Source organism: Hibiscus syriacus, unplaced genomic scaffold (genome assembly GCF_006381635.1).
Source record: "Hibiscus syriacus cultivar Baekdansim isolate YM2019G1 unplaced genomic scaffold, ASM638163v2 tig00110940_pilon, whole genome shotgun sequence".
In the NCBI taxonomy this organism is placed as follows: Eukaryota; Viridiplantae; Streptophyta; class Magnoliopsida; order Malvales; family Malvaceae; genus Hibiscus; species Hibiscus syriacus.
Window position 1 is genome coordinate 40,079 of NW_024062923.1, and position 12,571 is coordinate 52,649.

The 12,571-nt window shown below is 35.0% G+C and overlaps 1 pseudogene; it reads right to left on the reverse strand.

Moving 5' to 3' along the window:
* Positions 1-7,767: 7,767 nt before the first annotated feature.
* Positions 7,768-9,175, reverse strand: LOC120147451 (annotated as a pseudogene).
* Positions 9,176-12,571: the final 3,396 nt, after the last annotated feature.

Consider the following 12,571-nt stretch of genomic DNA (forward strand, 5'->3'; position numbering starts at 1 on the left):
CGTTCTTCCCGGATTTTGTATGACTCAAAACAAGTATGGTACTATGATATAGATATTGTCTACGACCAGGTACGTGAAACAAGAGTTCATAATGGTCATATTTGGGTTATTTGGATTGGGTGGAGGAATAAGAGGTAGGTTTTGACTTGAGCGACTAGACAATGTCCTAGGTCGTTTAGGATTTGACATGGTTTAAGAATCGGAATAGAATATGTAACCTGCAAATTTAAACACATGTATGCAATATAAACAAACCCAATACTCAAATGAGTTCTCAATATTTCAAGGTTCTCTAAACCGAATCCTAAAGGGCAATGTTTTGAAAAACTATTTGGAAAATAATGTTTGAAAAACATAATACGTATAGTTTTTATTAAAACAACATAATTGAATCAAAAACATCAATTAAAACAACAATTTTTGAATTTTTTATTTATTTCAAAATTTAAAGATAATTTTGAAAAATTGAGTGTTTTTGATGAAATTGGTTGTAAAATCATCATATAACCAATGCCCGATGTAATGTTCATCTTAGAACTAATCAAAACTAGTCCTAAGTTCAAAAATCAATGAAATAGAGGATTTTGAAATATTACCTTGAAATTTTGGATTTTATGAGAATATGATGTTGTTTGCAAGGATTTAGTGATGTTAGCAGGATCATAAGTTGAAGAACTATCTAATTCCGACTTGTATTTGATGATTTTGGCAAAAGTGGAGATTTAGAGAGAAGAGAGGGTTTTGAGAGAATATTGGGTTCTGTCTGTGTTAAAACCAGAACCCCAGGGGGTATCGATTCCCTAAAGGAGGGAATCGGTTCCCATTCAAAGGGGGAATCGGTTCCCTTATGAGGGTATCGATTCCCTTTGCCAAATATTTAAAAAATCTGTATTTTAAACATCCAATAGTGCTAAAATAATTAATCCTAGTGGTATTGGCAACTCATATTTCGAAAAATAACTATGTTCAAACAATCAAATTTGTCATTAATATCATTTGAACAAACAATTAATTTTCACTAATAATCATAAACTCCCCCTAACTAAAAGCAATGAATACAATCAAAAAATTACTATTATGCATTTTTCATTTATTCTTAAAAGTGCTAAAAACTATTTTAAACACTAAGTGAAGATAGGTCAGTTAAAACTAATTCTCTCCTAAGTGTCCAAAATCTTTCCTTGTCTAAAGGTTTTGTAAAGATATCCGCTAATTGGTGCAAAGTATCAACAAATTCTAGAACTACATATTCCTTAGTGACATGGTCTCTAATGAAGTGATGTCTTATTTCAATGTGCTTAGTTCTAGAGTGTTGGATGGGATTTTTAGTGAGACAAATATCACTAGTATTGTCACACTTGATAGGAATAGTACCTACTTCAATTCCATAATCAAAAGTTGTTGTTTCATCCATAAAACTTGTGCACAACAACTACCGGCTGAAATGTATTCCGCTTCAGTGGTAGATAATGCAACACAATTTTATTTTTTTGAAAACTAAGAAATCAACATATTTCCAAGGAATTGGCAAGTACCGGAGGTGCTTTTCCTATCTAATTTGCATCCTCCATAATTCGCATCAGAAAAGGCATGCAAGCTAAAGCTAGAGTCTCTAGGATACCATAGTCCTAAACTAGGAGTGCCCTTAAGGTATCTAAAGATCCTCTTAACAGCTAGTAAATGTGATTCCTTAGGCCATGATTGAAATCTAGCAATAAGCAAACACTAAACATAATGTCTGGTCTACTTGCAGTTAGATAAAGTAAAGATCCAATCATAGACCTACATAATTTAACATCTACACATTTACCTCCTTCATCTAAGACAAGCTTTGTTGAAGAGCTCATTGGAGTGTCATGAGGTTTTCCATTTCCAGTCCAAACTTCTTGAGTATATCTTTGACGTAGTTAGCTTGATTGATGAAGATACCATCTTTTCTTTGCTTGATTTGGAGTCCCAAAAAAAATGAGAGCTCCCCCATAATGCTCATCTCGAATTCACTTTGCATTAGCTTAGAAAATTCTTGGCAAAGAACGTCATTTGTAGAACCAAATATTATCATCAATATAAATTTGAACTACTAATAAATCTTTACCTTTATGCTTTAAAAACAATTAGTATCAACCTTCCCTTTTGAAAAACCTTTTTCAATTAAAAAATTTGAATATCTTTCATACCAAGCTCTAGGAGCTTGTTTTAAACCATAAAGTGCTTTTGTCAATTTAAGAACATGATCCAGAAATTTTGAATCTTCAAAACCTGGAGGTTGTTCCACATATACTTCTTCCTTTATAAAACCATTTAAAAATGCACTTTAACATCCATTTAATATAATTTAAATTCATGAAAACATGCAAATGCTAATAACATTCTAATTGCTTCCATCCTAGCTACGGGAGAATATGTTTCATCATAGTCTATGCCTTCTTCTTGAGTATACCCTTGAGCAACAAGTCTAGCCTTGTTTCTCACTATATTACCACTCTCGTCAAGCTTACTCCTAAATACCCACCTAGTACCTACAATAGATTTATTACTAGGCCTTTCAACTAATGTCCATACTTTACTTCTCTCAAATTGATTTAATTCTTCTTGCATAGCCATAATCCAATGTTCATCATTTAATGCTTCTTTAATATTCTTAGGCTCTATGCATGAAATAAATGCAACATAATTACAAATATTTCTAAGAGAAGATCGAGTTGTTACCCCTTTTGATGGATCACCTATAATCTCACCATCCTTGACATAGTTGTACTCTCTTGGATAAGATATTTCCCTTTCTTCAATGGTTGGATTCTCAAGAGGATCATGAGTTACCTCATCTTTTGTTTCTTTCTTTGATGATGGTTCTACAACGTTATGTCTAACTTCATTTGTATTTATAATACCTACATCATCATTCACACAAGAATCCTTCCTCGGAAGGGGATTATCATCGAAAACAACATGTATAGACTCTTCTACAACTAAAGTTCTTTTATTAAATACTCGATAAGATTTAGAATTTAAGGAATAACCCAGAAAAATTCTGTCATCACTTTCAGCATCAAATTTGCCAAGGTTTTCTTTACCGTTGTTCAAAACAAAACATTTACATCCAAAAGGATGAAAATAACTAATGTTAGGCTTTTTATTTTTGAAAATTTCATATGGAGTTTTCTTTAAAATTTGCCTAATCATTACTCGATTTACAACATAACAAGCGGTATTTGTGGCTTCCGCCCAAAAATATTTTGGCAAATTATTTTCACAAAGCATGGTTCTAGCCATTTCTTCTAAAGTTCAATTTTTCCTCTCAACAACTCCATTTTGTTGAGGGGTTCTAGGTGCTGAAAAATTATGGCTAATACCATTAGAATTACAAAACTCAATAAATCCAAGATTTTCAAATTCAGTGCTATGATCACTCCTAACACTAGTTATAGAGTAACCTTTTTCATTTTGGATTATTTTTTAAAATTTGATGAAATGTTCTAATGCTTCATCTTTAGTACTTAAAAATAGAACCCAAGTATATCTAGAATAGTCATCTACCAAGACAAATGCATATTGTTTTCCACCCAAGCTAGTAGTCCTAGTTGGCCCAAAAAGATCTATATGAATCAATTGTAATACTCTACTAGTTGATACGTCATTAATGGATTTAAAAGAAACTCGCTTTTGTTTTCCTTTAGCACAAGCATCACAGATTTTATCATTATCAAATTTTAGTTTAGGCAACCTTCGAACCAATTCTCCTTGAACTAACCGTTGCAAAACACTCATGCTAGCATGTCCTAGTCTCCTATGCCATAACCAACTATCATGCTCATCCTTAGCAACTAGGCACAAATTAGTCATATTAATAGAATCTAAATGCACCATGTATATGTTTCCTATTCTATGACCAATAAGCATAACCCGATTAGATGCAATGTCAATGACTTTACAACTATTAATATCAAACATGACATTGAATCCCTTATCACAAAATTGACTAATACTCAATAGATTATTCTTTAATCCATTCACATATAAAACATTCTTAATTTGTATGGAAGGGGTATTACCAATAGTACCAATACCTTCAATGTGACCTTTTGAATCATCACCAAAAGTCACTTTTCCTCCATTTTTGGCATTAAGCTCAATGAACTGGCTTTTGTCTCCGGTCATGTGTCTTGAGCATCCACTATCAAGGTACCATGAATTTGGATTTGTTTCCCATGCCTTGTAGCAATGCTCATTTTCCTACAAACATAGATTAATTTCTAATTTTTGGTACCCAAATTCTTTTGGGTCCATATTCATTAGTTTCCAAAATCCTAGTCCCCTTAGGTATCCATTTGTGTAGGATATCCTTATCTTTAGTAGTAATGATCTCTTTAAGAACCCATATACTTCTAACGATTTTTCCATTAGAGGTTTTTTGGGGACCTCTATGATTGTAGTTTTTAAAACTTTTTCTAACAAAGTTGGATTTTGAATTTTCTCCATTTTCAAAACGTTTTGTTCCAACTTTATCAAAAGAAGCTTTAAGATCATCAATTTTCTTTTGATGATCATCATTGACCTTTGAAAGTAAATTTTGCAAATCCAAAATTTTCTTTTCAAACTCTTCTAGTTTGATTTGCAAATATTTGATTTTACTTTCAAGATCGTTGTTGGTTTTGGATATGAGTTTATTTTCATTTTTCAATTTTGAAACATCATTTTTATATTTTAAAAAAAAATTTCTCATAATCCGAAGCCAACCCATTATATTCCTCTAATAGCTCATCATAGGATAAATCATCAAAATCAGACGAGTTAGAGGTTACCTTAAAATCTTCCCCGAATGCCATCAGCACAAGTTTGCTACTTCTTGTTCCTCTTCATCGGAACTTTCTTCATCGCTCCATGTAGCCACATGAGCCTTGTGCTTATTCTTTGATTGACCATTTCTCTTCAATTGTGGGCAATCATATTTAACATGCCTCGACTTTTTGCATTCATAGCAAATGATCGGGTCCTTCTCTTTTGGTTCATTTTTTAGGCCTTCATTTCGTTTGAATTTTCTCCCTCGGTAAGGTCTCATCATTTTTCTGAACCGTTTGGAAAACAATGCCATTTCCTCGTCATCGTCATCCGAATCACTCTCATCTTTTGTGGATTTGAGAACAACTCCAATGTTTTTCTTCTTATCCTTCTCCTTTGGTGTCTCGTCAATTTATTGAGGTCCACCTCATCTTCAAGCATCATTTCATGAGTGAGGAAGGAACCGATTAGTTCTTCAAGAGTTAAGGACGTTAGGTCCTTAGACTCGATGATTGTCGTCTTCTTTGATTGCCATGATTTTGGAAGTGAGTAAACTAACTTCCTCACAAGCTTTTCATTTGAAATGATCTCTCCATATGATTGAGACCATTGACAATCGTTGAGAATCTATCCGTCATAGCTTTGATATCTTCATTTGGTTTCATCCTGAAATTTTCATAGCTATGCGTTAGAATACTAATTTTAGATTTCTTTACCTCATCGGTACCTTCATGAGTGACTTGAAGTTTGTCCCATATTTCTTTGGCGGTTGTACAAGATGAAACTCTTCCGCATTCATCTGGTTCAAGAGCACAAAATATGATATGGATGGCTTTGGAGTTGAGCTGGAACATTTTTGTCTCTCATTCACTCCACAATCTTGGATGAGTAAGAGGCTTGATGTATCCTTCTTCTACGACATTCCATGCTCCCATGTCACTTGCTTGAATGAAGTACATCATCCTATTTTTCCAATAGGCATAGTTAGCCCCATTGAAGAAATGAGGCTTGTTGACGGGCATCGAATCGAGACCGGAGTCGAAGTTTGATGTAGAGGCAATTGATGACTTTGATTATCGATGTAACTCTTCCCGAATCGACTCAAGAGGCGATTAAACCTTCAAATGAGTTAGGCTCTGATGCCAATTGTTGAGTTAATCGATAGATGGAATCGGCCAAGAGGGGGGTGAATTGGCAATAAAAATTTTGGTGGAAGCTTTTGCAGAAAATTGAAATTAATTGCACAGCGATTTAGAGTGGTTCGACTTTCTCAACCAAAGTCTACATCCACTACCTTAGCTATCCACACTAAGGATTTTCCACAAATTCACTATTTTTTTTTCTTTTGAGGACAAAGAGTAACCTTACAAACCCTCAAGAATTATACCACAAATTCTTGAGAACACTCTCTCCCAAAGAGAACAATACAAATTTGCAAACTTATAAGGAAATCCTCACAAGGTAGATTGTTTGCACAATTCTAGAACAAAGAAAAGAACACTAAAAAATGAATACAATTGAGTACAAGAAGTGTTCTTGAAAGCAAAATGAATATTGAATGAAAAATAGGCTTGAAATGCACAAACTTAAGGTTTGATGCTTTCTCTTTGATTCTCTCTTGATTCTAGTTACTGTTGTTTCTTGTTATTGATCAATGGCTTCTAAGCTTGCTTAAATACACCTTGAATCACTTCTGAACGTTGGGGATCATTAATAAAGTTATTGGAGCCGTTTAAGTGTGAAAACAATTAATATTTCTGCTTGGAGCGTGGGGGGGAATCGGTACCCCTGATGGGGAATCGGTTCCCTAAGTGTAAAATTCAAATATTCGACCGTTGAACAGTGGGGGGGAATCGATACCCCTGGGGGGAATCGATACCCCTGGGGGGAATCGGTTACCTCTGGACAAACTGTAATTTTTGGCTTTGAAACGGTTCGAAATATTTTGTAAAATTGTTTTGAAATTATTTTAAGATTAAAACTTAATTTTACACTTTAGTAAGGATTTAAAATGAACTTTGAAATACTTTGAGTAATATTTTGATATTCGATTTAATATATCGAATATACTTAGAAAAATCATTTTCAAAATTAAAATTCTTTTAATTTAATTTGTTATATCGAAACATCAAAATGTTTTCAACAGAAATAATTGGAGAGATTAAGCACTTATGGAGTAGGGTTATAGCATAACGTGAATATGATACATCTCATATAGGGATGGGCATGAGACATAATCCATTTGGTTCTCATTCGATCTAATCCTATCAGGTTATTTTTTTAAAAAAAATTGGATTTGAATCGAGTCTGGTCGAATTTTTTAGAGATCATGTTCGGATCGATCAGGTTCAATTTAAGGTGAAAAATATCGATATGATTTGACCCAAAAAATTATAATTTTACCTTAAATATTTAGGGATAATTGCAATAAGATCATTCTATATATTATTTTTCAATTAAATCCTTAATTTTACCTTAAATATTTAGGGATAATTGCAATAAGACCCTTCTATATATTATTTCAGGTCGGGTTGGATTCGAGTTTTATTTAAAAATGGATGGTCGAATAGAGGGTGTATAATTTTTGCATAAGATTCGAGTTGGGTGGAGAGTGTATCTTTCTCAGGTCGGACTGGGTAGGATTGATTGAAAATCTGACCTAAACCGACCCATGCCTATTCCTACTTATATATCTCACAATCAAACAGATAATGAAACACTTATTTCAAAAGTTTAAGCAAATAAGAAATGAACAAATCGAAGTTGTTCAAGGGTAATTAAACGTGGGTTTAGGCGTGGTAAGCGAGTAAGATGAATTAACACGTTAAAGCAAAATGAATAATTACCGGAAGATATCTGTGCTACGTCAGAAGCATGAGTTTCAAACAGAGAAGCAATGGCACACATACACTCAACCCAACTTGTATAATACTAATCTCATGTGCATCATTGAATCGATGGTTAAGCACTTATGGACTAGTTACGATATCAAGGAGTTATGTGGAGTTCAGATCTTATAAGATGAAGAGGGAGACGAGGTTCCATGACTGCAACAAGTGGAAACTTCCTCGGTGTTGTCATTCCATAAGTTTCCTCCATACTCAAATCTTCTGCTTTAGTATCATCAGGCAATTTCCAGTTGAAGCCATGCAACAAATTTGCTAAGTTCAATTGAATCATCTTTAATCCTAGGTTGTAGCCAGGGCACATCCTCCTCCCAGCGCCAAATGGCAACAGCTCGAAATTTGTTCCCTTCACATCAATGTTCCTCCCTAAGAACCTCTCAGGCCGGAATTCTTCAGCTTGTTTCCACAGGGAGGGGTCTCTCCCGATGCTCCAGGTGTTTACGAAGACTCGTGTTCCTTTGGGAATATCGTATCCCGCCACTTTGCAATCTTCCATGGCCAAGTGTGGTGGGAGCAGCACACAAACCGGGTGTTTCCTCATTGTTTCTTTTATGATTGCATCTAGGTAAGGAAGTTGTGGGATGTCTTTTTCTTCTACCCATCTCTCTCTGCCGATCACTCTGTCTAGCTCCTCAGTTGCCTGTCTGATAAGTAGCGGTTGTTGATGAGTTCAGAAATTGCCCATTCCATAGTTATTGCTGAGGTATCTGTGCCCCCACCTATCAGGTCCTATAGTATCCGACGATAAAATTATTCATGTATATCATTTATCACTAGTGTTTGTGTTACCTCTCAATTCAAGAAGAAAATATATTTTTACCTGTGTGAATCCCCTGACAGCAGCATAAGTGAGCTTCACTTCAGGATCAAGATGAGGATCGTCAACTAGCTGCAACAGTACATCCACCATGTATTGTGCCACCAAATCCTCTGCTAATTCTTTCCTTTTTGCTCATGTTCATCGAAAACGTAGTCGTGAAATTCAAGTTTTTTCTTCAAAGCCTTCATTCGCTTTACGTAGCCCTGCAAATCCAAAAAGTCTAGCCAGGGTATCCAATCTCCGATATTGAATACACCATTCAGAATGAAGAACTCTTTTATAATCTCTAGAAGTTCTTCCACACTCACTGTCGAGTTCGATACAGTCCGATCAGCGCCGGAAACATCAAAGCAGTTATTTCCAACACCATCCTGCTTATGATACCGAGAGTAAGACGAATGAGCTGCTCAACAAGAACAACCGGCTTCCCTGATAATTCATATAAGCGGGAGACAGAAGCTCGCATTTCCTCAACTCGGATATACTCGAAGGACTCCATTCTTTTGGCACTGAACAGCTCATTCATGAAAACTCTGCGGCCCTGGCGCCAATGTGGTCCATATGGAGCAAACCCCATATCGGAGTAGTTATAGTTAATGTACTTGCCAGCAGCAGTTAGGGGTCTAGAAGCAAAGACTTGGTCATGGCTCTTCAAAAACTCCTTGGCCATCGCTGGAGATGATGCAACAAGTACAGGGTAAGAACCAAATTTGAGGTGCATCAATGGCCCATATCTTTGGGATAGTTCGTGAAGAGATTGATGAGGGAGTGAACAAGCATAACCCGATTAGATGCAATGTCAATGACTTTACAACTATTAATATCAAACATGACATTGAATCCCTTATCACAAAATTGACTAATACTCAATAGATTATTCTTTAATCCATTCACATATAAAACATTCTTAATTTGTATGGAAGGGGTATTACCAATAGTACCAATACTTTCAATGTGACCTTTTGAATCATCACCAAAAGTCACTTTTCCTCCATTTTTGGCATTAAGCTCAATGAACTGGCTTTTGTCTCCGGTCATGTGTCTTGAGCATCCACTATCAAGGTACCATGAATTTGGATTTGTTTCCCATGCCTTGTAGCAATGCTCCTTTTCCTACAAACATAGATTAATTTCTAATTTTTGGTACCCAAATTCTTTTGGGTCCATATTCATTAGTTTCCAAAATCCTAGTCCCCTTAGGTATCCATTTGTGTAGGATATCCTTATCTTTAGTAGTAATGAGCTCTTTAAGAACCCATATACTTCTAACGATTTTTCCATTAGAGGTTCTTTGGGGACCTCTATGATTGTAGTTTTTAAAACTTTTTCTAACAAAGTTGGATTTGAATTTTCTCCATTTTCAAAACGTTTTGTTCCAACTTTATCAAAAGAAGCTTTAAGATCATCAATTTTCTTTTGATGATCATCATTGACCTTTGAAAGTAAATTTTGCAAATCCAAAATTTTCTTTTCAAACTCTTCTAGTTTGATTTGCAAATATTTGATTTTACTTTCAAGATCGTTGTTGGTTTTGGATATGAGTTTATTTTCATTTTTCAATTTTGAAACATCATTTTTATATTTTAAAAACAATTTCTCATAATCCGAAGCCAACCCATTATATTCCTCTAATAGCTCATCATAGGATAAATCATCAAAATCAGACGAGTTAGAGGTTACCTTAAAATCTTCCCCGAATGCCATCAAGCACAAGTTTGCTACTTCTTGTTCCTCTTCATTGGAACTTTCTTCATTGGAACTTTCTTCATCGCTCCATGTAGCCACATGAGCCTTGTGCTTATTCTTTGATTGACCATTTCTCTTCAATTGTGGGCAATCATATTTAACATGCCTCGACTTTTTGCATTCATAGCAAATGATCGGGTCCTTCTCTTTGGTTCATTTTTTAGGCCTTCATTTCGTTTGAATTTTCTCCCTCGGTAAGGTCTCATCATTTTTCTGAACCGTTTGGAAAACAATGCCATTTCCTCGTCATCGTCATCCGAATCACTCTCATCTTTTGTGGATTTGAGAACAACTCCAATGTTTTTCTTCTTCTCCTTCTCCTTTGGTGTCTCGTCAATTTTATTGAGGTCCACCTCATCTTCAAGCATCATTTCATGAGTGAGGAAGGAACCGATTAGTTCTTCAAGAGTTAAAGACGTTAGGTCCTTAGACTCGATGATTGTCGTCTTCTTTGATTGCCATGATTTTGGAAGTGAGTAAACTAACTTCCTCACAAGCTTTTCATTTGAAATGATCTCTCCATATGATTTGAGACCATTGACAATCGTTGAGAATCTATCCGTCATAGCTTTGATATCTTCATTTGGTTTCATCCTGAATTTTCATAGCTATGCGTTAGAATACTAATTTTAGATTTCTTACCTCATCGGTACCTTCATGAGTGACTTGAAGTTTGTCCCATATTTCTTTGGCGGTTGTACAAGATGAAACTCTTCCGTATTCATCTGGTTCAAGAGCACAAAATGATATGGATGGCTTTGGAGTTGAGCTGGAACATTTTTGTCTCTCATTCACTCCACAATCTTGGATGAGTGAGAGGCTTGATGTATCCTTCTTCTACGACATTCCATGCTCCCATGTCACTTGCTTGAATGAAGTACATAATCCTATTTTTCCAATAGGCATAGTTAGCCCCATTGAAGAAATGAGGCTTGTTGACGGGCATCGAATCGAGACCAGAGTCGAAGTTTGATGTAGAGGCAATTGATGACTTTGATTATCGATGTAACTCTTCCCGAATCGACTCAAGAGGCGATTAAACCTTCAAATGAGTTAGGCTCTGATGCCAATTGTTGAGTTAATCGATAGATGGAATCGGCCAAGAGGGGGGTGAATTGGCAATAAAAATTTTGGTGGAAGCTTTTGCAGAAAATTGAAATTAATTGCACAGCGATTTAGAGTGGTTCGACTTTCTCAACCAAAGTCTACATCCACTACCTTAGCTATCCACACTAAGGATTTTCCACAAATTCACTATTTTTTTTCTTTTGAGGACAAAGAGTAACCTTACAAACCCTCAAGAATTATACCCCAAATTCTTGAGAACACTCTCTCCCAAAGAGAACAATACAAATTTGCAAACTTATAAGGAAATCCTCACAATGTAGATTGTTTGCACAATTCTAGAACAAAGAAAAGAACACTAAAAAATGAATACAATTGAGTACAAGAAGTGTTCTTGAAAGCAAAATGAATATTGAATGAAAAATATGCTTGAAATGCACAAACTTAAGGTTTGATGCTTTCTCTTTGATTCTCTCTTGATTCTAGTTACTTGTTGTTTCTTGTTATTGATCAATGGCTTCTAAGCTTGCTTAAATACACCTTGAATCACTTCTGAACGTTGGGGATCATTAATGAAGTTATTGGAGCCGTTTAAGTGTGAAAACAATTAATATTTCTGCTTGGAGCGTGGGGGGAATCGGTACCCCTGATGGGGAATCGGTTCCCTAAGTGTAAAATTCAAATATTCGACCGTTGAACAGTGGGGGGGAATCGATACCCTTGGGGGGAATCGGTTCCCTCTGGACAAACTGTAATTTTTGGCTTTGAAACGGTTCGAAATATTTTGTAAAATTGTTTTGAAATTATTTTAAGATTAAAACTTAATTTTACACTTTAGTAAGGATTTAAAATGAACTTTGAAATACTTTGAGTAATATTTTGATATTCGATTTAATATATCGAATATGCTTAGAAAAATCATTTTCAAAATTAAAATTCTTTTAATTTAATTTGTTATATCGAAACATCAAAATGTTTTCAACAGAAATAATTGGAGAGATTAAGCACTTATGGAGTAGGGTTATAGCATAACGTGAATATGATACATCTCATATAGGGATGGGCATGAGACATAATCCATTTGGTTCTCATTCGATCTAATCCTATCAGGTTATTTTTTAAAAAAAAATTGGATTTGAATCGAGTCTGGTCGAATTTTTAGAGATCATGCTCGGATCGATCAGGTTCAATTTAAGGTGAAAAATATCGATATGATTTGACCCAAAAAATTATAATTTTACCTTAAATATTTAGG